The sequence below is a fragment of the Gopherus evgoodei genome, chromosome 2, assembly GCF_007399415.2.
Source record: "Gopherus evgoodei ecotype Sinaloan lineage chromosome 2, rGopEvg1_v1.p, whole genome shotgun sequence".
In the NCBI taxonomy this organism is placed as follows: Eukaryota; Metazoa; Chordata; order Testudines; family Testudinidae; genus Gopherus; species Gopherus evgoodei.
The window spans coordinates 55,364,177-55,390,836 of NC_044323.1; the positions used below are offsets into that span (position 1 = coordinate 55,364,177).

Below are 26,660 nucleotides of genomic sequence, written 5' to 3' on the forward strand. Positions count from 1 at the left end.
AGAGAGAGATTCATTTTTAATGAAATGCAGGCAAAGGTTATGCAATTCTACTGGGTTGCAATTTGTTTGATTCAATATGGAAAAATCTAGCTAGATAAAAAAAAAATCATTCTGACTTCTGCCTTAGAAGGTCTGGCAAAATTCTTGGTTAACAGAATTTCTGCTTCCTGCTGTTTGTGTTCCAGGTAGCACAATATTTAAGAATCTCCAAGAAATGTTGCCTTCTGGCTTAATAATTACTTTCTATGACCTTCCTGACTAATGCCAATTAATTGATTCTCATGTGAGTTAGTTCTTATTGCTTATAATTTGTCATTCAAAATTTTTTTCAAAATCAGATGGCAACTAAGGTGCAATAAGTGATATTTTAACTACTGTAGTTTAATATGTAGATATAAGTTATGGCTACTGTAATAAACAAATTATTTATGAATATTTGGGACATGTTAAAATCCACTACTATGCTCAAGAAATCTTGAAAAAGGTGCTCGGTGATACCACATCTTCATAAATATTCTGTATTTCCTTTCCAATCCAGTTTAGCTTATGAGACTTGACAAAACCAAGCCCAGGTCAGACAAGCTATACTCAAAAGCTCTGCTGTCTTACTAAAAAAAAACGGCAGGGGAGAATGCAATATGTTGCTTGTAATCCTCACTCACTCACTATAGTAACTGTGCTTTTTAGGATTTTTAAAAAGTATAAACAGATTTTCTGACGACTGCAATTTTGGAAAGTTCCTCTATGATTTTTATTTTTTAAAGTAATCTGATCATAAATTCGTATTAAAAGATAGTACACTCTGCCCTCACTTGCTGTGTAGTAGTCCAATCCTTGCTTTCAATATCGGGGATTTTTTCTGAAGAGGGGATATTTTTTCATTTGTTCTAGGATGTAATAAGCTATGGAGAAATTAAGGTTGTTAGTTTTGTAAGGCTTTTCAGAAGACAATTGAGATGACTGTAGCAATAAGAAGTGGTAGAAAGTTTAAATGGCTGTAAAGTTTGCCAGTATGGACTATTGTCAATAGTGACTATCTTGGAAAAGCACCAAAATCCTGGGGGACGATAAATAAAAAAGTTAATGGGTGCTCATTAAAAAACTATGTTAATCACAATGATTTCCAGGACTCTTTCAGATCTCAGAAGAGTTCACCTGGCCAAAACAGATTCTCTGTTCATTTTCTGCTAGATGCAATAGACATAGAAAGCCAGAAATGGAGCTGTTTGTAGATCCCTGATTCTCTACTCCATCCCCAGTGCCCATTAGAGCAACCAAAGGACTTTTTTAATTTGTGTCAGCTGGCAACAGAACCCCTAGATTTTGAGACCAGAGGGGACTATTATTAATGCTGCATGTCTATCACTGAGGTCAAGGATTCTATGACTTTCCGTGACCTCTGTGATTTCTGTGGTGGCCAACGTGGCTGGCTCTGGTGCTGCTCGAGCAGATCAGGCAGTCCCTGCTGGAGTAGGTTGGGTGTGGGAAGGAGCTAAGGGGCTGGGGAAGAGGGCTGGGGTGGCGCTTACTTCAGGGAGACTCCCTTGAAGCGGTAGGCATGTCTCTGCAGCTCTTAGGCAGACGGGCCAGGGGGATCTGTGTGCTGCCACTGCCTATAGGTGCCACTCCGCAGCTCCCATTGGCTGCAGTTCCCGGCCAATGGGAGCTGTGGAGCTGGAGCTCGTGGTGGGGGCAATGCATAAAGCCCCCTGGTCTTCCCTGCCCCTAGGAGCTGCACAGATATGCAGAGCTGGGTAAGGAACCTGCCATGCCTGCCAGCTCTCCCCCATCCCAGCACCAGCAGAGGTCCTGGGCTACACGCTGACACCCACCTCCCGCTCCAGCACTTGCGGTGCCCTCAGACCCCCTCCCCCAAGCACCCATGGCCCCCCAGCCCAAGTTCTTTGTTAGGGGTAGATAGTACAAGTCATGGACAGCTAATGGGTCTAGAATTTTTGTTTACTGCCTGTGACCTGTTTGTGCATTTTGCTAAAAATACCCACGACTAAAACATAGCCTTAACTATTACGTTCATCTAGTCTGACCTCCTACATAACACACATCAGAAAATTTCACCAGTGATTCCTCATCAGGTCATGAATACTGGTTGAATTAGAGGATAATTTTCAAAAGACATCCAATCTTGACTTAAAGTCATCAAGTGCTAGAGAATCCACCACATCCTTTGGTAAACTTTTAACAATTTATTATTTCTTGTCTGAATTTGTCTACTTTCTGCTTCTACTATGGCTCTTGTATGCAGGTACGTATAGAACATAATGAATTTATCTACTAATCTTCCATTTGTTACAATAAATAGACTGATCTTTAGTCTCTGACTTTAAGAAAGGCTTTCCAAATCTTGAATCATTCTAATAGGTCTTTTCTGAATTTTTTTTCCATATTCTCAACACCCTTTTATAAGTCCGAATAAGTTCATTGGGAAGCTTCCTATTTATATAAAATTTTCTGGAGTTCCTTGCTTTAGGAATACTCAGTTTATATGCTTTTGACTCTGCTTCTAAAACTGTGTCATTTTCCCGATACCATATGCTTTGTTGACCCAGAAATGTCAAACATGTTTGAACTTCCAGATGTATTTAATATTCATATTCAACTGTGCACTTACTGGTAAATATTCCTAATAAGCAAACAGTTAAACTAAAAATCACTTTTCTGTCTGAAAAATCAGGTACTTACTGTACTTACAAAAAACAACAATAATGGTAATAAAGAAGTTAATGAAAAAATATATTGGTGTCTATCTTTTCTGCTTTGTTTATGTTGTACAATTGACATCATCTGGAGAATGGTCAGTTGCACTGTTTCCAGGGCTTAGCCATTTAGCTTCTCCTTTGCTGAATAGCCCCTTTTAAAGGTAAACAAGATATAAAATGCTTTTAAAAGGAAGTTCCATTAAAATGCCAGGCATACTATTTCAAGGGTACTCATCAGAAATTAATTTTTTTAATTTATCAATTACAAAAAAACCACAAAACCTCTCAAGTTGAATGTTCTCTTAAAACAAATAATAATATTTGTTTTAAAAAAAGTATCTCTATGTCTGCAGCTAACGGAAACAACTTAATTTTTACTGGCTACCACATAGGCGCTAGAGGCATCTAGACTTTCCAGTTCTCAGTTAATGGGAAAACTAGGAAATCAATTATAGCCAAATGTCAGATATATCAATTATAATGTCAGTATGCCTACTTGGTACACTTTTGAAATTTGAGGGTTACATTAATGAACCATGGATCAAATTCAGGCCTGAAGCAGGGATAACTATGGTTGATTTCAGAATGATGTATATGGTAACACGTAAAAATAAGTGCTCTTAAAGTTTAATGGAATGTTGAGTGGTCTTTAGAACTTTCACATGTGAAAGGCACTTTCGGTGGAGAGGAAAGAAAATCACATCAAAAAATGTGCTTGTTTCTAACTTTCCAGATACATTGGTACTGACTCATGTCTGTTGATTTCTAATTTAAAACAGTTATTGGACTTTCAGCAGGCACAAAAAGCATGTGAATGTCTTGATTTCATCATGTAGAGTGGAAATGTGATATTTTCTATTTCTAAATCATTTTAATGAAAATCTGATTTGAGAAAACTCTCTAAAGGAAAAAAGCCAAATGTATTGGTCTGATTGTTTAGGTTTTCATGCTTAGGGTAGCACAATCTAAATGATGAACAATCCTCAAGATATTAGAATCTTGAGATATCCAAAGTCTATCCAAATTAACTGAATAACAGACCTCATTCTGTACTGATTGCACAAAAAGAACTTCTATGGGTGGGAATTAAGCTATCAATTTGCAAAACTGAGCTAAAAATGTCACAAGAAGGACAACTTTCTTACACATCAGAGGGGTAGCTGTGTTAGTCTGGATCTATAAAAGCAGCAAAGAGTCCGTGGCACCTTATAGGCTAACAGACATATTGGAGCATGAGCTTTCGCGGGTGAATACCCACTTCGTCGGACCTTTCTTATGCTGGTTTAGCACTTCCATTCCATGCCAGAATCTGGAGATATTATTTATTTTTTAAGAAGTATCTGAATATTTCAGAAACTTAGGGTTGATATGAGTGCAGTTCTTAAAAAAGGATTAAGTGCCTGCAAGATTTTTTAAATTATCTTATTTTATGCATACAGGCACAGGGTTAGTGACACAGGCCACATAGCATTGTATATGAGTGCATATGGGGCTCAGTCCAAGCCCAATAACTTCAGGGCTCCTAAATCACATAGGTGCTTTAGAAATTTTCACCCTAGGGAGCCTAAAAATGGTTTTAGAGATCTAACTTTAGACTCCTATTTCTTGAAAATTTTGGCCTAAAATTTTTTTAAATATTTTTTCCTGTGGTTTCCTCGGTCTTCTGCTCCAGTGTGAAAGTCAGAATCTATTTTTCAGCTAAAACACCCCCCCCCAAAACATAGCTTAAAGAACAATTTAATTTTTTTATTCCCCACATAATAGGTTTTCTTCTAAATCAGCCATTAGCCAGTCATTTCCTAGTTCCCTTCCTCTAACTGAGAGAAGCTAGTAGATGATTTCCATTGAATACCGCTGCTGTCCATAGCTAAAGAGGCAGGTCAATCTTGCAGACCATTTCATATCTACTAGAGATTAAACACAGCATTTTTGACCATGTCTAGAGTGTTCTCTGGAAAATTTATATTTACAATGAAAAATCATTCACTTCTCTAAACCAGGATTACGACGTCTAACTTCCATCTCATTAGCACAATATTAATAAAAGATAATTTACTATTAGATTTCGTTTTGTACACAGTAACTATGGCACCTTTTTAGTTAGATTAAGTGATTCATCTCCCAAATTGGACCTAAGGATGACTATGGTGTCAATGTGTGGGCAACTAAATTAGCTTGATAATTAACAGTATCATGCCACAGTGTTTTAATTATAGGCACAGTATTATTTTAAATCATGTTAGGCTGTTGGTTGAAAAAGTATACAGTAGGATATGAACTTAAATACATACTTGAGATCAAAATTATGTAATTAAGTGTAAATTAATACAAATATTAATATTAACCACTAATACAAACAAGAATGCCAAAAATAATTACAAAATGCTACGCATCTCTAAAGCTATGCAATTGTGTGATATAGTATGCTAGTTGAGAAATACTCCTAGATATGATCATGTAATTAAAGATTGTATAATTATAATACATACATAGATGGGGATAAAGTTCTGTGTGCAACCTTGTATTTGTCATTCCCTGACTTAAAAGTGACTAACTCCTCTTCATGTATTTTTGTTTTTAATTCAGAATAATTAAATAATGTTTCTAAAGAGATACATAAATACAAAACATTATGGGCAGTCAGTGACAAATGGCTTAAAGAAATTGTTGACCTAACTAATTGGGAACATAAAATTTAAATTTGGAAGTGTTAATGAAAATGGTCAATTGTTCAAAGACATCCTACTGGATGCCCAAAAAGCCATGATTCCACAAACATGAAAAAGAGACAATGGACAAAAAAAAATCCTTACCAAAAGGAGCTGTGAAAGCAGTTAAAATACGTAGAAAATCAATATATAAAGAATGGAAGAAAGGGAAAGTTAATGGCAATGAATATAAATTACAAATTTGAAAATGTAGGCAACTGATAAGGAATGAAAGAAATCAATGAAATATCAGTGGTCAATAGGATTAAAGACAAGAAGAAGACATTTTAAAAGCACATTAGGAACAAAAAGAACCCTAGGTCTGGCACAGATCCATTGCTATATGCAGATGGTAAAATAATAAATAGTGGTGCAGAAAAGGCAAAAATGTTCAATGGATATTTCTGTTCTGTATTTGGAACAAAGCAGGAAGATCTATGCATTCCATATGATTTTGTGAATGGAAAACAAAGTTTACCATCTGAAACAAAGGAGGACATGAGGCAGCATCTGCTAAAATGAAGCATGTTCAAATCAAGACACCGGGCCCAAATAACTTACATAAAGGAACTAGCTAAGTTGCTCTCTGAACCACTAATGTTAATTTTGAACAAATCTGGGGAAATTCCAAAGGATCTGAGGACTGCAACCTAATTTCAATATTTAAAAAGAGCAAAGGAATGACAATAAATTATAGACTGGTTAGCCTGATGTCAAAACTAGGCAAACCAATGGAATGGTTAATTTGGGACTATATCAACACAGAATTAAAAACTAAATATATAATTAATGCCAGTCAACATGATTTTAACAAAAAGTAGGTCTTGTCAAATAAACCTATTATATTTTTTCAACAAGATTCCGGGTCCGATTGATAAAGGAAACTGTGTAGAGAGTGGGGTGTGGGTGGTCAGGCACCAAGCCGAAAGTCAGAGCTGGTGCCAGCTGTGGAGCCAAAGGTCAGATCCAGAGACAGCACCAGGAGGAGGGCATATGAGCAGGGAACTGGAGAGAGGCAGGAACACAGGAACTGGGAACATATGGGAGTGTTGGATAAGGAGGACAGGAACAGAAGGGGAGGCAGGGTTCAGAAGTCAGATAAGCAGGTCAGGTACACAGTATCAGCCAGCCAGGGATTCCGTTATTTGCTCAGACAACTTCCTGTTCCTCTTTCTGGTTCAAATAGAGCTTCCCAGCCAATTGGTGGTGCTGGACATTCATGGATAGGGCCCTTTGTGAGGTAGTACTTTGCTGGCTCCCTTCTCCAGTTGTTCAGTTGAGCTAGTGGGTGGCAGCTCTGGTCTGTGCACAGCCTGGGTAGCTGGATTTGAGGCCTGTGATCCTTCACATAATTCCCTCCCCTCGTGTGCCCTCAAGGCAGGTGTGGGCCAGGTTTTCCAGGGTGGTTTTGGTGAAAGGCGTTTATCAGGTCAGGAGCATAGGCATTCTCCACCAATTCCCAGCAGTGCTCTTCTGCACCATAGCTTTCCCAATCCACAAAACACTGGAGTCTACTTCATCTGATTTTGGTACCAAGGATCTCATGGATGATGGACACGTTGTGAACTTGAATATGTACCAGTGAGGTGGATGGCTGGGAGCAGTGAAAGAATGGGTCCAGAAGCTGGGGCTTCAGGAATGACATGTAGAAAACTGGGTGTATTTGGAGAGCAAGTCAAATTGAAAGGTAACTGGATTAATTTGGCAGTGAACTTGGTAGGGACCATGGATCTGACAGTCCAATTTGTGAGATGGCCTGTTCATGCATAGGATTTTTATTGAGAGACATACCTTCTGGCCTACTGAAACAGTGGGCCCCTCCTGTTGTCAGCAGTCTGCATATTGTTGGTATCTATTCTCTGAGACCTTCAGGTGAATGTTTATGCCATATTGGGTTTGACTGGTCCAGGGCTGCTGGGTTGTGGAAAGTTGTGGATTGCTACGGGTAGAATCGAAAGTGGAGCTCATAATTAAAAAAAAAAAGGAGCGGGGGGGCTCTGCCCAACTGACTCATGTTCTGCATTATTGTATACAAACTCAGCATGGGGTAGAAGTAAGGGCCAATCGTTCTGGTGGAAGATTATGTAGCATTGAAGATACTGCTCTGGGATCTGGAAGGTTTGAGGTAGTAGGTGGAGGAGAAGGAGGAGCAGATGCTCAGAATCTGGAAAGCTTCTCACCAGAAGTGGGAGATAAATTGTGCACCACCACTGGAGATGATGCGTTATTGGAGCCATGCTGGTGGACATCTTGGTCCACTCAGACCCAGCTGATTTCCTGGGAGGAGGGCAGGCCAGTGTAGGGGATGAGATGTGCCATCTCTGTGAGGCGGTCCACTACTGTCAGAATGGGTGTGAACCCATTGGACTTGAGTAGTTCTACTACAAAATGTGAGGCAATGGCTGTCCATTGGCCAAGTGGAATCTTGAGGGGGTCAAGGGGTTTATTGTGAGGCACCTTGGAGTAGGCACATACATTGCCTTAGGAGACCAGAGGAAAAGACAGTTACCTGTTTCCTAACTGATTTTCTTTGTGAAGTGCTGCTCATGTCCATTCCACATTAGATGTGTGGGCTTGCCACATGCACTAGTGCCGGAAGTTTTTCCCTCAGCAGTATCCATAGGGGAATGGCTCTGATGCCCTCTGGAATGGCACCCACATGGCATGGTATAAGGGGCGCTGCTGGCTTCCCCCATCCTCAGCTCCTTCTTGTCAAAAACTCCGACAATGGGGAAGGAGGATGGGTTGTGGAATGGACACAAGCAACACATCTTGAAGAACACCAGTTACGGAAAGGTAACTGTCTTTCCTTCTTAGAGTGCTTGCTCAAGTCCATTCCATATTAGGTGACTCCCAGCAGTTCCCATGGAGGTGGGTTGGATTTCACGGCTGAGCAGATTGTAATACAGCTCTGCCGAACACAGCATCATTTCTGGCCTGCTGAGTGATGTCATAATGAGACATGAACGTTGTGGACCAAGGATCATATTGAAGCTCTACAGATGTCCTGGATCGGGATGTGTGCCAGGAAGGCTGCCAAAGACGCCTGCACTCTAGTCGAATAGGCCCTGACGATCGCCAGTGGCAGGACCTTTGATAGCTCATAATAGGTCTCTATGTAAGAGGTGATCCAGTTGCAAATCTTCTGTGAAGAAACTGGAAGGCCCTTCATCCTATCCGCCGTAGTGATGAAGAGCTGGGTCGATTTACAGAAAGGCTTGGTACACTCCAAGTAAAAAGTCAAGGCTCTCCAGACATCTAGTGCGTGTGGATGCCTTTCCTCAGCAGTCTTGTGCGGCTTGGGACAGAATACAGGCAGGAATACATCCTGGCTCATGCGCAAGGAAGATACCACCTTCAGCAGGAAGACTGGGTGGGGCCACAGCTGGACCTTGTCCTTATAAAACACTGCATAAGGTGGTTCCGTGATCAAGGCCATATTCTGTGAGACTCAACTCACTGACATCACCACCACCAGGAAAGCGACCTTCCAGGTCACGTAGGAAAGGGAGCAGGAGTCCAGCAGCTCGAACAGAGGGCCAGTGAGCCTGGAGAACACCAGGTTAGGGTCTCACTATGGGATAGGGGCCTGTACCTGCGGATAAAGCCTCTCGAGGCCCCTCAGGAACCTGACAGTTATATCATGAGAAAAGACTGTCTGACCTTGGATCGGCTGGTGGAACGCAGAGATGGCCACAAAGTGCACTCTGATGGAAGAATGCACCAGACTCTTGTTCCTGAGCTACGGTACGTAGTCCAAGATGGACTGCACTGAAGAACATGAGGGAGAAATGCCATGATCCAACGCCCAGTGGAAAAACCTCGTCCACTTGGACAGGTAAGTTAGTCTCGTGGATGGCTTCCTACTTCCTAGGAGGACCTGGAGCATCGAACATCCACGCCTAGAGGTGTAGACAGTCAAAGTTGGGGTGTAGGAGCCAATCACGATCCTGTGACAGCAGGTCCAGCTGGTAGAGAAGGGGCCAGGGTGGGGCCACGGCCATGTTCATGAGCATGCCAAACCAGTGCTGGTGAGGCCATGCAGAGGTGATCACAATGGCCTGTGCCTTGTCCCTCTTGATTTTTACTAGGACCCGGCTGACCAGAGGAATCAGAGGGAATGCGTATATCAGATCCTTGGCCCACGACAGGAGGAAGGCATCGGCGAGGGAGCCCTGGCTCAGGGCCTGCTGGGAGCAAAACTGATGGCACTTTCTGTTTTGCCTGGTGGAGTTCCCCACCTCTGGAAGATCATGCAGGACACCTCCATGTGGAGCAACCACTCGTGGTAAGAGGAAAAGTCCCTGCTGAGGTGATCTGCTAGGGCAATCCTGATGTTGGGGAGGTGACCAGCTTCCAAATGGATGCCATGGCCAGTGCAGAAGTCCCAGAGATGGAGAGCCTCTTGGCAGATAGCCAATGAGTGTGCTCCTCCTTGCCTGCTGATGTAGAACATCAAGGCCATATTGTCTGTCAGGACTCTCACTACTTTTCCCAACAGGTGCAGCAGGAAGATCCCACAGGCCAGCCACTCTGAGCTCCTTGACATTTATGTGTAATTTTGTCTCCTCCAGGGTCCACATCCCCTGGGTCCAGAGATGTCAAAGGTGCGCACCCCAGCTGAGGTCCAAAGCATCCAATACTAGCTTGACAGATGGAGCGAGACGAGACTGTCAAATGGGACTCTTTTCAGGACCTTCTCATCATTAGTCCACCACCACAGTGAGGTGAGAACTGCTGGAGGACTCTCTTTTCCAGGTGGTCGCTGGATTGTGAATAGGTCGATGCTAGTCATTGCTGCAGGAGCCTCATGCGGAGCCTGGCATGGCGGACCACATATGTGCAAGCTGCCATGTGACCTAGCAGGCGCAGGCATACACAGGTTAAACACAGACACTTATGCGATGAGGTCCATCAGGGCCTGAAACCTGTCTAATGGCAGGAACACACTCGCCCAGGTCGAGTCAAGCACAGCCCCAAGGAATTCTATACTTTGAACTGGAACTAATGTGGACTTTTTGTGGTTGACCAGTAGTCCCAAGGAGTGGCATGTGGCTTGTAGTACAGTGATATCACATTGGACCTGAGCCTTGGAGTTGCCTTTGACCAGTCAGTCACTGAGGTACGGGTAAATCTGGATACCCCGACATCTGAGGAAGGCCATGACTACTGCCATGCACTTGGTAAACACCCTTAGTGCTGTAGCCAGGCCAAATGGAAGGACCGCAAACTGGTAGTGGGCCGAATCAATGTAAAACGGAGAAAGTATCTGTGTCCTGGGAAGATCGCTATGTGAAGATATGCATCTTTCAGGTCGAGGGTGGCATAACAGTCTGCCAGATCCAGGAAGGGGATAATGGAGGCCAGGAAGACCATGCAAAACGTTAGCTTCTTTAGGTATCTGTTGAGGTCTCGCAGGTCCAGGATGGGACACAGACCACCCTTGGCTTTTGGGATCAGAAAATACTGGGAATAGAAACCATTGTTCTGGTAAGGAGGCAGGACCTCCTCCACCACCCCCAGCTGTAAGAGCCCTGCTTGAGAAGACTCTTGTGAGAAGGGTCCCTGAAGAGGGATGGGAAGGGAGGGTGCGGGGTGTGTGAAAATAAATTAGAGGGTGTAGCCGTGTGCACCGTACTGAGGACTCAGTAGTCCGAAGTTATCGCTGACCATGCCGGGAGGAAAAAGGAAAGGCGGTTGCAAAAAATTGAGAAAATCTAGGAAATAGACTGGTAGAGTGCCCTCGGACGTATCCTGAAAATGAGTTTTTAGCTCCTTGCTTGGAGCAGGTTGAGCCCAACTGGGCAGAGGGTGGGGGCAGGTGGTTCGTGCACTGTCTATAGTCCTTGGGCTTTTTGTGCAGTGGATCCTGCCAGGGTTGGCTCCCTTGCCACTGGGGAAGTTGCAGTTTGAACTACTTACGTGCTGGGCCCAGAATGTAGACCCCTAGCGTTTTTAGGGTGGTTTGGGAGTCCTTCAGCCAATGTAATTTTTTGTCTGTCTGCTGAGCCTCAGGCCTGGTCTACACTACGTGTTTAAACTGATTTCAGTAGCATTAAACCGATTTAACCCTGCATCCGTCCTCACATTGAGGCCCTTTATATCGATATAAAGGGCTCTTAAAACCGGTTTCTGTACTCCTCCCCGACGAGAGGAGTAGCACTGAAATAGGTATTGCCATGTCGGAATAGGGTTAGTGTGGCCGCAAATGGATGGTATTGGCCTCCGGATGGTATCCCACAGTGCACCACTCTGACCGCTCTGGAAAGCAATCTGAACTCGGAGGCACTGGCCAGGTAGACAGGAAAAGCCCCGAGAACTTCTGAATTGCATTTCCTGTTTGCCCAGCGTAGAGTTCTGATCAGCACGGGTGGCAATGCAGTCCCAAATCCAAAAAGAGCTCCAGCATGGACTGTACGGGAGATACTGGATCTGATCACTGTATGGGGAGACAAATCGGTTCTATCAGAGCTCCGTTACAGAAGACGAAATGCCAAAGCATTTGAAAAAAATCTCCAGGCTATGATACAGAGTCCACAGCACAGTGCTGTGTGACAAGCGTAACGGAAAGCCAAAGAATCCAATGGACTCTCATGGAGGAAGGGAGGGGATACTGAGGACTCCAGCTATCCCACAGTCCCCGCAGTCTCCGAAAAGTATTTGCATTCTTGGCTGAGCTCCCAATGCCTGTAGGGTCAAACACATTGTCCGGAGTGGTTCAGAGTATATCTCGTCAATTTACCTCCCCTCCCCCCCATGAAAGAAAAGGGAAAAAAATCGTTTCTTGACTTTTTTCAATGTCACCCTATGTCTACTGCATGCTGCTGGTAGACGGGGTGCTGCAGCGCTGAACACCAGCATCCCCTTCCCAATGGCAGACAATATGACTGATATCTGTCTTCATCATCATTCCCGTGAGTGCTCCTGGTTGGCATCAGGTGAGGTCGGCCGGGGGCACCTGGGTAAAAATAGGAATGACTCCCGGTTATTCCCGGCAGATGGTACAGAACGGCTGGTAATCGTCCTCATCATAGCAACTGGGGGCTGAGCTCCATCAGCTCCCCTGCTTTCATGTCTAAAGAAAAGATTCTGTACTGCCTGGACTATCATAGCGGCTGGAGGCTGCCTCCCACTCACTCTATCTCACTAAAAACTCAGTGTCTCTTATTTCATCACACAAATGTGGGGACACTGCAATGGTAGCGCAGGAGGGTTGCGGGAGGAGGGAAGCAACGGGTGGGGTTGTTGCAGGGGCACCCCCCGTGAATGGCATGCAGCTCATCATTTCTGCGGGATCTGACACGGAGCGGCTGTGCTCTCTGGTACACTGGTTCTCTGGTACACTTGCCCCATATTCTAGGCAGGACTGACTCTATTTTTAGATACAACATAAAGGAGGGAATGACCCAGGGAGTCATTCCTATTTTTGTCTTTGTGCCCCTGTCCGACCTCAGCGAAGGTCAGCCAGGAGCACCCATGACAGCAGCAGACAGCACAGAAGGACAGATAACCATCATCTCATCGCCAATTTACAGTGGCACGGCAGACGGTACAGAACGACTGATAACCGTCTCTGCTATCTTGCAAAGGCAAATGAATGCTGCTGTGTAGTGCTGTAGTACCGCCTCTGTCAGCGGCATCCAGTACACATACGGTGACAGTGACAAAAGGCAAAACGGGCTCCATGGTTGCCATGCTATGGCGTCTGCCAGGGCAATCCAGGGAAAAAGGGCGCAAAATGATTGTCTGCCGTTGCTTTCATGGAGGAAGGAATGAGTGATGACATTTACCCAGTATCACCCGCAACACTGTTTTTGCACCGTCATGCATTGGGATCTCAACCCAGAATTCCAATGGACAGGGGAGACTGCGGGAAGTATGGGATAGCTACGGGATAGCTACCCACAGTGCAACGCTCCAGAAATCGACCCTAGCCTCGGTACATGTACACACACCTCTGAATTATTGTGCTTTGTGTGGCCACGTGCACTCAACTTTATATAATCTGTTTTACAAAACCAATTTATGTAAAATCGGAATAATCCTGTAGTGTAGACGTACCCTCAGAGGTCAACCCAGAGAAGAGCAACGAAAATGCTCACTGCATGGAGATGGCAGACAACATGGTACCGGCAGCAGTCTGCCGCGTCAGATGCTGCTTGAAGGGCTGCCCTGGCAGCAGCTGTGCCCTTGTTGAGGATCACCTGGAATTCTCTACAAGAACCTTACGGGAGGGCATTCTCGAACTTGGCCACGGACTACCACATATTAAAGTCATAGCAGCCAAGGAGGGCCTGGTAGTTGGTCACCTTCATTTGTAAGCTAGATGAGGAATAAATTTTTCTCCAAACAAGTCCAGTCTCCTGGAGTCTTTATTTTTAGGGGTAGCTCCAGGTTGCCCCTGGAGTTCCCTGTCGTTAACTGCCTCAACCACCGGGGAATTTGGGAAATGATGGGAGTAAAGGTATTCATGCCCCTTAGTCAGGACAAAATACTTATGCTTTGCCCATTTGGAAATGGGGGGCAGAGAGAAGGGGGTTTGCCACAAGATGCTGGATATCTTCAATACCCCTTCGTGAAGGGGAAGGGACACCCTAGCAGGGGCTGTGGAGGAGAGGATGTTGAACAGGGAGTCTGCTTGCTCCTCCAACTCCTTCGCCTGCAGGCCAAGGTTGGACGTGACGTTCTTCAACAACTCCTGGTGCACCTTAGCATCATCTGAGGAACCGGGTGAGGGGGCTCTGTGATGGCCTTGTCCAGTGACGAGGAGGAGGAGGCTGGTACCGCGGGTTCCACGGCACCAATGGGCTGTCCAGCACGCTGTTCCCCTTGGTCCACATGGACTTGCAGGATCTTATCCTCTGGGGCCTCAGGCATCCGAGGGAGTTGGGTTGTCAAGGACCAGTCCTCCTGATTCCAAGAGGGCAGGCTGGGAGGACTGGGTGAACCCCCATGGGTTCCAGAAGTACCACAGGGCCAGCCAAAGAGCAGGTTTTGGCACCAACAATGCAGGCAGCACCAAGGATCTGAGAGGTTGCTCCGCTGATGTGGAACCTTGCTCTGTACTGGAACCATATCCAGAGTGATTGCTACTTGGTGACCCAGATCAACTGGAGCGGCGACTCTGTGCCTGGCGATAAACGTGGTCGTGTCTAGAGAAGGACTAGTCTGAGCAGGACATGTGCCTCTGTGGGGACCTCAATGACCAGCAGCAGTTGGAGGATCCACACTGGGAGATTGCTGATCCATGTCTCGTGCTTCAAGACCAGTACCGGGATGAGGAGCAGGACCTGGAAGTATAGTGGGACAGGCAATCTCCCTGAATACAGTGACATCCATCTTGGGAATCGTTGGCAAGGCCCGTGACTCTGGGCCTTCAATCATTCCCAGGATGCGAAGAGCTGGTCTCAACGTTCCTACTGGGGAGCGCATGCCTCCGTGAATCTGTGCCAGGTAACCGGCAAGGTCTGCCTCAAATCCCACTTCCGATGCCCAAGATCCAGTGACCGTAGAGGGCTCCAATGCATCTGCCTCCCTAACTCTGAAGCATGACAGCTTCGAGCAAGTGAATGGTGGCAGGACGTCCCCCACAGTGGAGAGTGATACCTTTGGGGCGAGGACAGACGGAAAGGTCCCAAGGCCGGCTTACCCCAAGGTCTGGGCACTGTTGGGGCTGGTGCGGGTGGTACTGGGAGTGTCAGGATGTCCTGTGCAGCCTGGAGTGCTTCAGGCATTGGCAGTACCTGAGGCTGATGAAGGCCTGCCTCTGCATCCTGACTTGCAGGTAAGGAATGGGGTGGGCTGCATCGCTCAACATGGGCTGAGGCCCAACTCCCCAATGGGGGAGATAAGCTGCCCGCTCGCTCCCAGCCCTGTCCTTCCCCTTGTGGGGAGTAGGAGACCGTCCCCTACTGGCCTTCTTCAACTTTTTTACTGTGCCTGGGGATTAGTGCTGGCTCGTCAACGGCGCTGGTGGGGTGCTACGCACTGATGCCACAATACTGTGTGCCAAGTTGCACCTTTGCTCTGGGGCTGGAGTGAGCACCGACTCCATTAGGAGTGCTTTGAGTCTGATCTCACACGCTTTTTTAGTCCTCGGTTTAAAGGACTTTCAGATTAATCACTTATCACTTATGTGCCCTTCACCAAGGCACCTGAGACAGCTACTATGCAGATCCCTCATGGGCATAAGCCATTTGCAGCGATTGCAGGGCTTATAGCCTGGGGATCGGGACATACCCCATCCACCCGCAAAGTCCCTGATGGGACTAACAAAACTCGAACTACTGCTAAGGGCTAACTAACTAAACTACTAACTATGTACACTAACTTCACAAGAACTCTAGTTTGTACAAACAAAGCCTAAGCAACACTAGTAAGAGCAGTGAATGCTCCGTGCACTGTCACTTGCAACAAGAAGGAACTGAGGGTGGGGGGAGCTGGTGGCACCCCTTATACTGTGCCATGCGGGTGCCACTCCAGAGGGCACCAGAGCTGCTCCCCTACGGATACTGCTGAGGGGAAAACTTCTGGCACCAGTGCATGTGGCGAACACACATACCTAACATGGAATGGACAGGAGCAAGCATTTGAAGAAGAGGATGGTGTTTTTGCAGAGTAGGGCAACAAGAGAGGTAATCTGCTCAGAGAACTTCAGGACTAAGTCAACTGAAGTTTATGAACCCATGAAGTGTGTAGTTCACAAACATTCCATGGTGCTGCACACTTGAAATCTGCCTTTACCTTGCATGGGTCCATTGTAATACCAGCAAGAGATGGGATGAACCCTAGGAATTATATGGAGGACTGATTGAAGGCACATTTTTCTAGTTTAGCACAGATGCCATGTTGGCATAGCCTCTTCAAAATGGAATAGACGAGCATGGTGTTTTGCTGGGCACTGTTCAAAACAATAAGTATGTTTTCCAGATATGCTATCACGTATTGGTCCAGGGTGTCCTAGTACATCATTAATAAAATGCTGGAATGTCACAGGTGCATTTGCCAACCCAAAGGGCACTATTAGATATTTGAAGTGACCATCACATGTTCAAAAGATGGTCTTCCATTTGTCCCCAGCTATAACATGTACTATGTTGTACGCACCCTGGAGGTCTAAATTTGAGTAGAGCTGGGCAGTGCTCACATGGTCACATCTGGGATTAGTGATAATATGCATTGGTTTCTAATGCTGACCTAATTTAGGGTTCAATACGCAACACACAGTAAGAGACTTTTCATAAATAAAGGGGACTGGTGCCCTAGCAGGCAAAGTGGATTTACAAATAAAGTCTTTGGCTAGGTTCTCCGAGGACAGGAGTGCAGCACGGATAGTTCAGCCTCTGAAATGGAACATTTTCCCTTGGTTATAGCTCAACTGGCCAATGACAGACTCTGTGTGGGGGCAAGGTGTCGTGCTTTTTTCCCTAAGATTTCTTTGTAGTCATTGTATTTGGATGGAAGTCAAGGACTGGAATCAGCAGGTGGCTTTGCCGGGCCAGCTACCCTAGCATACAACTGTTGGAAAACTACTGCATGCTGCCCATTTCCTGGGGTCAAGCAGTGCTGCTGGCAGAATTCAGACAGGAATCCAAATTTTTGCTCACGCCTGCAAATAGGGGGTTTATGGAGGGCCAGCCATGAGATACCCTGGATCAGAAGGAAGTGCAGGGAATGGATGACACTGAAACGTAGGGTCTCTCGATGCTCATGGATAGTAACTTTGAAAGGAATAGTTTCCATGATCACTGGCCTGGATTATAGGAGGGACACATCGATCATTGCCACTAGGTTTGAAATGGGCTTGGGCTGCAGAGGAATCTTTAGTGCCCGGGCTACCTCTACATTGATAAAGTCTGCGTGCCTGAGTCAATAATAACCTGCTGTGGAGGGAGTGGTGGGAATGCTCCAGGATTTGTAACTTGTAGGTGTGGTGCTGGTAAATGGGAGCTGGTGCGTATCTCCATCAAGACCTCAGTTGCAGTTTCAGGGTGATGCTCTGTCAGGACACCCAAGCTATCCCCCTTCACCACGCCTGGACTGGCTCGTTTCCCAGATTCTTCAGGACTAGGTTCCTTGTGGGGCAAGTGGAGATAGCACGGCCCAGCTCGCCACAGTAGTAACACAAATTAATATGGCACCAGCTCTCTCAAGCTGCCAGCAGGTTAGGTCTATCTGCATCAGCTCAACTGGTCAGGTACAATCTGACAGTGGAAGGCACAGTTGTGAAGCCCTTCTTCTTTCTGTCCATCACTCACGTTGACAATTGTCAATACAGAAAACAAGGTCTATGAAGGCACTGAGACCTGTCTGGGTCTTGACTCAGACCAGTTCATCCTTAGTCTTGTCCCAGAAGCCCCATCAAAACTGTTATAACTGGACCATCTCATTCCATTCTGTGTCTGAAACAAGATGGTGGGAGTGAACTACATAAGAAGGGGCTGAAAAAGAGTAGGAGACTCCCTGCTTGGGTGACAGTGCAGCTGGATGGGCCCAAAGACACCATTTTCTGCATGGAGTTGATGGACTTGGTCCCTCAAGGAGTTAGAGCTTATCTTAGATAACCACCTCAATGAGAGCTCTCAGTGTAATATTGAGGCTAAAAAGGCTTTGATGTATAAAAAGGGGATCCTTGGATGTATAAAAAGAGGAATATCACGAGAAAGTAGGGAAGTGCTTTTGAATCTGTACAGAACATTGGTACAACTGTCAATAGAATGCTATGTCCACACTTGAAGAAGGTTATGGAAATGCTGAAGGTTGTTCAAAAGATGGCTGCAAAAATGGCCCAGGGGTTGGAAAACAAACTTTACTAAGTGAGGCCTAAGGACTTAAATCTATTAAGTTTATTGAGAAGCACATGGAATGGTGACTTGTTCACTGTGTCGACCAACATACATATGGAAAAGATACAGACAGTGAAGAGCTTTTCAGTCTTGCAGACAGGCATAACAAGATCCAATGGCTGGAAGTTGAAGTTGGATAAACTCAGCCTTGAACTAAAACACAATTTCCTAGCAGGATACATAATTTAACATTGGAACAGTTTATTGAGGAGGTGGTGGACTCAGTATTGCTTGGAGTCTTTGAATAAAGATTAGATATGTTTCTAAAATACATTATTTAACTGAACTTCTGGGAAAAATGTTATGGTGTATACAGGAGATCAGAATAGTTTATCATAGTGGTCCCTTTTGGGCTTAGAGATCTAAGAAAATATGGGCATATTACTCAGGATTTCCCAGCCCTATACCTAATCCATTGGGTCCCATAACTTTTAGGAGGAAGCTCTTCCTTCAGTAGCCTTTTCAAAATTAACAAGTGTGACTATTTGTGCAAAAATGACAGTCTGATTTGTTACAAACATCCAAATATTGTAAAATATGATGCACCAAACGTCACTGTAAATTTTCAAAATTTTACAACATTGCTCCAGTTTTACAAACTTGAAAACAGGAGAATTTTGGTCAGAAAACAAACTTGAAATTAATTTTTCCCCATCTCTTACTATTTTCCTACTTTGATTTATTATAGTTTGTTTGCCCCATCACTAAATGCAAGCATATGGTTCCATCTGTACTTCCACACATCTGTCAACAGCTAGGTTAAAGGTGATTAAGGATGCATTTACAGTATCTCAGGTATTACTGAATAAAATCTGTTCAAATGAACTGTATGGCAGAATGTTCCTTGAGAAGTAATTTTAGAATAAGAGATGAAGGCTCAAGTTTATTTCCTATCTGAACATTACTCTGGTATTTATCAAACTTACTGCAGTCAATAAATATAGCACAGGGCAACACTGTGTGTTGGCAAAATTAGAAAATCAGTTAGATTTACCAACAATTTGATTTATGTAGCTGCATTTAACACGTATGCAAATTCCCTCTGGGTGGATTAAAGCAGGATCCACATATTCACAGAATCAAGTTCCATGCTGTCCTCAATGTTTCGATCCAAGGACACATGGTGGGGGCCCATAGTCAGAGAGAGCTGGTGTCTACTCTAGGGACTGGGGAATAGGAGGGAGCACTAGCAGAAAAAAGCACGTGCTACCACACTGTTGCTTGCTGGTTCCACTCCTGCTTCATAGCTTAACTGTTTGATGACTCTGATCCTGCCTGACCTAAGCTGCTATTGTTAGACTGGGTGCCAGCACACAGATGAAGCACCTGCAGGAATCATAGATTAGGGTTGGAAGGAACCTTAGGAGATGATCTAAGTCCAACCCCCTTTTCAAAGCGGGGCTAATCCCCAAATGGTCCCCTCAAGGATTGAACTCACAACCCTGGGTTTAACAGGCCAATGCTCAAACCACTGAGCTATCCCTCCCCCACCTTTCCCAGCTTAGTGGAGCATAACCCTTATTTGTGCTGGTGAGTCACACCAGAAGAAAAAGGTTTCAGCCTGGGGTAAAGTTTGATTTCCTCCAGCCTCAAATAAAATTTCAGTAGTTACCTCATGTGACCCAGGTGACCCAAAGAAGTGGGGCGTGCATCAGATGGCAGGCAGACAGCCCAGCCCACAAGATGACAAATCTGGGTGTGTCAGTCAAAATGTATGCAGAGACTTTCTCTGGGCCTGCTGGTCCCTATTCTCTACAATCACAAGGCATAACAGCTATCTGTCCACACAGTGTAAATCTCAACTGCAGCCCAGAACAGCAAAAGTAAAGTTCTGAAAAGGCTCAGGAGAAGAAAGTTTGTGTAGGGGCTCAAAGGAACAAGGAGAGATGGAAGAGGAAGGGCTCAGAGGGTTTGAAAGAGTACTTAGAATCTGATGGGCCCTTAAGGGTTTCTGATGGGGACAATGAAGAAGAAAGACAGGCCTCCAGAAATCTGAGGGTCCAGAGACAGGGAAGAGTAGTGTGAAGATCTTGGCATGGCGTGAAGATGAAGAGAGAGGAGAATGTTGATTCAGTTTTCTCATGTGTTTTATATATGAGATTTTGGAAGGGAAGTTGAAGCTGTTTTGTCACGTATTATATAAGTTTGATGTGTAGCACATGCATTTTTAATGTCATTGCTTGGGTTGTGTGTGTTTTATGTTTGTTGTTTTTCTTTTCCTTTTCCTTCTGTGGTAACAGTTTATTTTGTGAATGTGTATTAGTGACAGATGTCATTAAGGACTACTCACTCCAGTAGAAAGCCACTGCATTGGACCCTTTTGTCCATATATTTGATATTTAAAATGATTCTTGGTGATTTAACAGATGACTCCCACCATGCACACCAACTGAAGGAGGAGATGTGATTTGACTGATGATTTTTGTTGTCACTACATGCTGAAAGAAGATATCTGAATAATGTGTATTCCTGTGAATTAGTTTATAGTTCTATTCAGTATGGCACTTTTAATTGCTAGCCCCAAGTACTGTTAAACCTTCCTGGCCAAATCATGTAAGAAGAGAAACAGAATTCATACTAAAAGGAGCTCATTTGTTTTCCATGGAAAAACTGTAATAGAACACATTTCAAAAGAATTTGGATTTAGGCTTGGATTTAGTCTGGATGTAATAACTCTCAGATGTTTACTGTATGCATTATGTTGCAACATTCATATAAAATTTAATAATAATAAGTCTAAATAGCAGCAAAGAGTCCTGTGGCACCTTATAGACTAACAGACGTTTTGGGGCATGAGCTTTCGTGGGTGAATACCCACTTCGTCAGATGCATGCTCCAAAACGTCTGTTAGTCTATAAGGTGCCACAGGACTCTTTGCTGCTTTTACAGATCCAGATTAACACGGCTACCCCTCTGATACAAGTCTAAATAGAAAATTGGTTATCAGCAGAAAGAGCAGTTCCTAGTCATTAATTAAAACTATACTCATTAAATTCAGAAAATAGTTTGTGAGAATCAGATAAGCAAATGCAAACAATGGACATTTCTCTAGGGAAGGAGGATCTTTCATTTGTTATGGGAGGGCCCTCTGGTTTCAATTGGATTAGATCCAGGTCCCATTTTGCCTTAATTAATCAACCACTGGTTGCATACCCTTCTACAACTTGAACATGATATATAATAAGAAATGATCTGGGCAAGCCTTGAGTAAATCACTTGGTGTTTATTTTTTTTAGCTATAAATTGGGGATAATAATACATAACTACCTACTTTACAGGAGTGTTGGGAAACAATTATTGAGCAGTTTAATGGGGTTTCAATCTAATAATTTGATTGGATGCCAGGAACAGAGCATTATGTTCAGTTAAATATCTCTGCAGGTCTTGTTTTTAGAGAGCAATACCAAGGGAATTGGCCTGAAGAGTGGACAGCACTGGGCATGCTTCTGGGAGTTCAGGCTTTTAGAGTCTGCAGCTCTGGGGAAGCCCCACCATTTGGAAAGGAGATAGGGACCTGGCTCCTCAGTTCTGAGGCACCTGTCTCAGCTGCAACACTCAGGGCTTCTAGACTCCCAGAATGACAGTGAGCTGGTAACCTGGACACCCGAGGAGCTCAGGTTGAGCTGGGAGACCTCACGACTTGGGTTCCCAGGAACAAAGTCATTCAGGAATATTATTTTTCTTGATTTTTTTCCCCTATATTAGTGAAAATCACTATTTGGGGTAAGGAATTCAGGAATAATCAGGTTGGCGTTTGGTGTCACAATCAGGCAGTGATTCACGTTATTAATTGACAGCAAAGTTGGCATGGATAATGAGACTGGTAAGGCTATTTGTGTTACACTGCCATCTGTTTAACATTCTTCTCTGTGCAGTACACATTCCTGGCATAACACGGCTGGCTACTCTGAAATCTGTCATTCCTGGCATAGACAGTGGCATTGCCGAGACTGCGAATTTGAGGGCAACAGATTCCCAGTGCCTATGATGTTCACTAGCTGAGTGCTGCAGGCAACACCTGACCAATTGTGGAAACATGGCTCCTGACAGCTTTAGGATAGGTAGTAAACTCCATTGTCACAAGTACTTTCAGGGTTTACAAAACTGGTCCTGTCAAATTCATAGGATTTAGAATTAAGAAAGGATTCCTGATGTTCCTGTGATATGTGGTGTCTCTGGTGCTCTGTGTATTGGCTTTGTCCATAGTATCTGATCCCCTTGCTGGGCTGCTATTTTGCTGCAGGCTGGCAGGATTTGCAGCTCTTTGTATAGGATTCTTTTAAGGAACCTTTGGAGGGATGATTCAGAAGTAATAGATGCAAAGACAATGCCCATAAACATAGAAGATTTTTTAGTGTTATTAGAAGATTTAATTAAAGGTGTGCAGTTGTGAAATGGAGGCGGTTCTATTTAAAGAAGCATTTAATGTGGACTTTTTTCATGCTTTCAGGATTAGTGAGCTTGTGCAACAGGTGAGAGGACATGGCTCCAGGCATGTGTTTCCGCAAGGAATAATTTCTTGGAAACCAAAGTATTACAGAACTGATCAAACCAGGAGAGGGGCCTTTGTGGATCTAAGGGAATGCTCAGATGAATGAGTATGTCTTGTGAAAGCTGTCAAAGGCCTTTTTAAGCCATATCAAACCAGGAAATAGGAACCTACCTGTACATGGTGATGGCCATTACCTGAGCAGGTATCAGTTTGCTGCTGTAAAGAAAAAGGCATTGGCCTACTTAGGTCTTAATCCAGTCAATTTTGGCATGTATTCCTGTAGGACTGGGGAAATGATATCAACAGCATTGGAAGGGGTGACCCGCAGAGGGTCCAGGCACTTGACCACTGGAAACTGGACTGTTACAGGACCGATGTTCACCCACTGATGGGTTACTGGGGCAGGCTAACAGTGTGAACTAACCTTGTCTGTCTGTGTTTACAGTAGATGACAGAAGCAAGGCTGATGCCTGGACCTACTGCAACTCTATAATGCATTGGGACCACAAGGATCAGCCAGACTGGAAGGAGGATCGCACCTGAGCTTCAAGGTTGAAGCCATCTGTCTTCAATGGCTCAGCAGAAGGGGCAAATGGTGTTATCAGCTCATGCCTTTTCTGTTCTCACTGATGGGTGAACACAAACACCTAATGTCCTGGTTATTAATCTTGGGGCAAATGACCTCAGAGCCTGCATATTTGTCACATTTAAAAGCATAGGTAAGTCTTTTCCTAGTGATCTAGGCTTCTGATTTTGGGATAACATACAAAATAGGTTTATTCTAGTAAAGTCAAACAGTGCCGTAACCATAGAAAAATAGTATATTTCGGCATTTTTTTTTCATTTTGACTTAGAACCACTTTCACGCTTCTGCCTTTTGGCATCAGTATCTTTAACATTTCTCAACTTCCCATACGTCAACTCAGGCATCTCCAGCTAAATAAATAAATAGAGGATTTCCTGTGAAATTGCTATGTTACCAGAATAAACACAGGAGTTTTGTAGTATTGTAAGTATTAGTATGCTAAGTACACATAAATAGCTATTAGAGTATGCAAGTTTGAAAACTGACATAAAATTCTTCTTTACATATAGAAATGTATTACATTCTCTATTGCATTTTCTGCCTTTCCAAATAAAGAACTTCTTTTCGGAGGTGCTCACCTTACACCTTATTTAGTCAGTTACACATGTGCAAACTGAGTGCCAACAGATGGAGATAAGATGACGATTTCCTAATTCAAACAGTGTTGCAGCCAACATAGTGGAATTCTATACTAGATCTTGTCTTGACGGGTAAAGAGGAACTGACTACAGAACTAAAAATTAATGGCAGCTTAGGTACAAGTAATCTTGACTTGATCACATTTATAATGTACAGTCAGAATGCAGTCCAGACGTATGATATATATACTTGGTGCTTTAAAACCGCCCATAAAGCTGAAAAAAATTATGAGCCAAATCATCTGGGAGGAAGAATGTAATCAATCTGAAAAATCTGAATGATAATTGGGAATTATTTAAGAATACTTTATTAGGTGCCCAAAAAGCCAAAATTGAGGAAGAAGGCCATACTGATTAAAAAACAACCTGGTTCAGAGGGAAAGAGAAGACAGCTATATATATATATCAGAGGCCAGGAACAGGAGAAAACTGATAAGAGAAGCATAAGGACAAACAGAAATCTACAGCTAGCATTGTTAAGGACAATAAGGAGGTGTTTCTAAATATATTAGGAACAAAAATCCTAATTATTGGCTGGAAATGTTAGAATTTATCAAACAGAAAACTCAGATGTGTTAATAAATATTTCTGTTCTGTATTTTGGAAAAAACAGATGATGCAGTCATCTTAGATAATATCACTTTTTCCATTCCACTAGTATCTCTGGAGGATGTTAAACAGCAGCTACTAAAGTTAGACATTTTTAAATCATCATATCCAGATAATTTGCATAAAAAGAGCTGGCTGAGGAGCTTGCTGGACCATTAATGCTGATATTTTCAATGAGTCTTAGAACACTGGGGAAGTTCCAGAAGACTGGAAGAATGCTAATGTTGTGCCAATATTTTAAAAGGGTAAGTATAGGCAAGTCAGTCTAACATCAGGATAGTGGAGCAGCTGATATGGACTTCGATTAATGAAGAATCATAGGAGAGTAATATAATTAATGTCAATTAACATGGGCTTGTGGTAACTAGATCCTGTCAAACTAACTTGATATCTTTTTTTGAGGAGATTACATGTGTGGCTAATAACTGTAAAAGTGTTGATGTAATATACTTAGATTACTGTAGGCATTTGACTTGGGACTGCATGACATTTTGTTAAAAAACTCCTAGAAAAACACAAAATTAACATGACATATTAAATAGATAAAAACAGGCTGATAATTTAATTATAAATGGGGAATTATCAAATGGATGTGTTTCTAGTGCTGGGCACAAGCAAATAATATGTATTTTAATATGGCTAAATGTAAGTGTATGCATCAAGGAACAAAGAATGTAGGCCACACTTAAAGAATGGGGGCTCCATCCTGGGAAGCAATGATTCTGAAAAAGATCCGAGGGTCATGGTGGATTATCAGCTGAAAATGAACTAGTTCACAGTATGACACTGTGGCCAAAAGTGCCAATATGATCTTTGGTTACACACACGGGAATCTCAAGTAGGAGTAGATAGGTGATTGTACTACTGTATTTGGCACCAGTGAGATCACTGCTGGAATACAGTGTTCAGTTCTGGTGCCTGGAATTCAAGAAAGATATTGATAAATTGGAGAGAGTTCAGAGAAGAGCAATGAGAATGATTAAGGATTAGAAAACTTGACTTAGTGATAGACTCCAGGAGCTCAATCTATTTGGTTTAACAAAGATGATGTTAAGGGGTGAGTTGATTACAGTCTGTAAGTACCTACATGGGGAACAAATATTGAATAATGGGCTCTTCAGTATAGCAGAGGAAGATGTAATATGACTCAATGGCTGGAAGCTGAAACTACACAAATTCAGACTAAAAATAAGGCATCATTTTTAATGGTGAGAGTCATTAAACATTGGAACAACTTACCACGGGTTGTGGTGGATTCTCCATCAGTAACAACTTTTAAATCAAGATTGGATATTTTTCTAAAAGATCTGCTCTGGGAATTATCATGCTCTGTGTTATACATAAGATAGACTAGATGATCACAATGCCCCCTCTGTCCTGTAATCTATGAATCTATGAAATGTTACTAAACTGGAATGGTAGTATTCTATACCCACGTCACACAGGTGTAAATAGCTACACAAGGTGCAAGGAAGGAATCGGGACCCACAATTTAGTGTAGTATAAACATCTGTAATGCTTTCCTTAACATTTGTAAGTATTGTGCTCTCTTCAGTCCACAGTACTACTACAAATCTCCCAGATTACTCAGCCAAAGAGAGCGCCCCCCTTTCTGGAGTCCCTCCTCTCAGCAGCAGAATAAGGCCAAGTTTGCAGGTCCAAAAATGGGCTCTTTTTCCAGGGGCAAAGTATCAAATTTTGCCCTTTTTGAGTAACATATTGCCTGTTTTAAGAGGGTCACATATCCAGGTTGAATAACCATGGGACATAATTTTCTCCCATTTCTTCACCCTTAGGAATTTTCCCTCTTCATGCCCCTTTACCTTCTGTCACCCTTGTCACTTAGAGTAGTTTCTACCCTATGCCATTGTATGCTATGCCATTTTGTTCTTTGCCTCCTCCTCTCTCCAAGTTCAATGTTACTTATTGTTAAAATACTCCTAGGATACAAATATGGTCCTCCCCCTGGATGTTTTCTCCTCTCTCTGTCTCTCTCTCTTTTCTCTCTGGCTTGATATTCTATTCCCCACCCTTTCCTAACTCCCTCCAACATAGGGCTGCCCTG

At 43.6% G+C, this 26,660-nt stretch overlaps 1 protein-coding gene and 1 long non-coding RNA gene across 3 annotated transcripts in view; both read right to left on the minus strand.

Annotated features, from left to right (window-relative positions):
• AGMO (alkylglycerol monooxygenase) overlaps positions 1-26,660 on the minus strand; it is a 278,867-nt gene that overhangs the window by 64,457 nt on the left and 187,750 nt on the right. The gene's annotated exons all lie outside the window — the stretch shown is intronic.
• Positions 1,934-18,553, minus strand: LOC115645696. Its single transcript, XR_003998803.1, has 3 exons — positions 18,543-18,553; positions 10,502-10,508; positions 1,934-2,017 (listed from the first exon to the last, which is right to left on the minus strand). It is a non-coding gene; the product is annotated as an uncharacterized LOC115645696 (long non-coding RNA).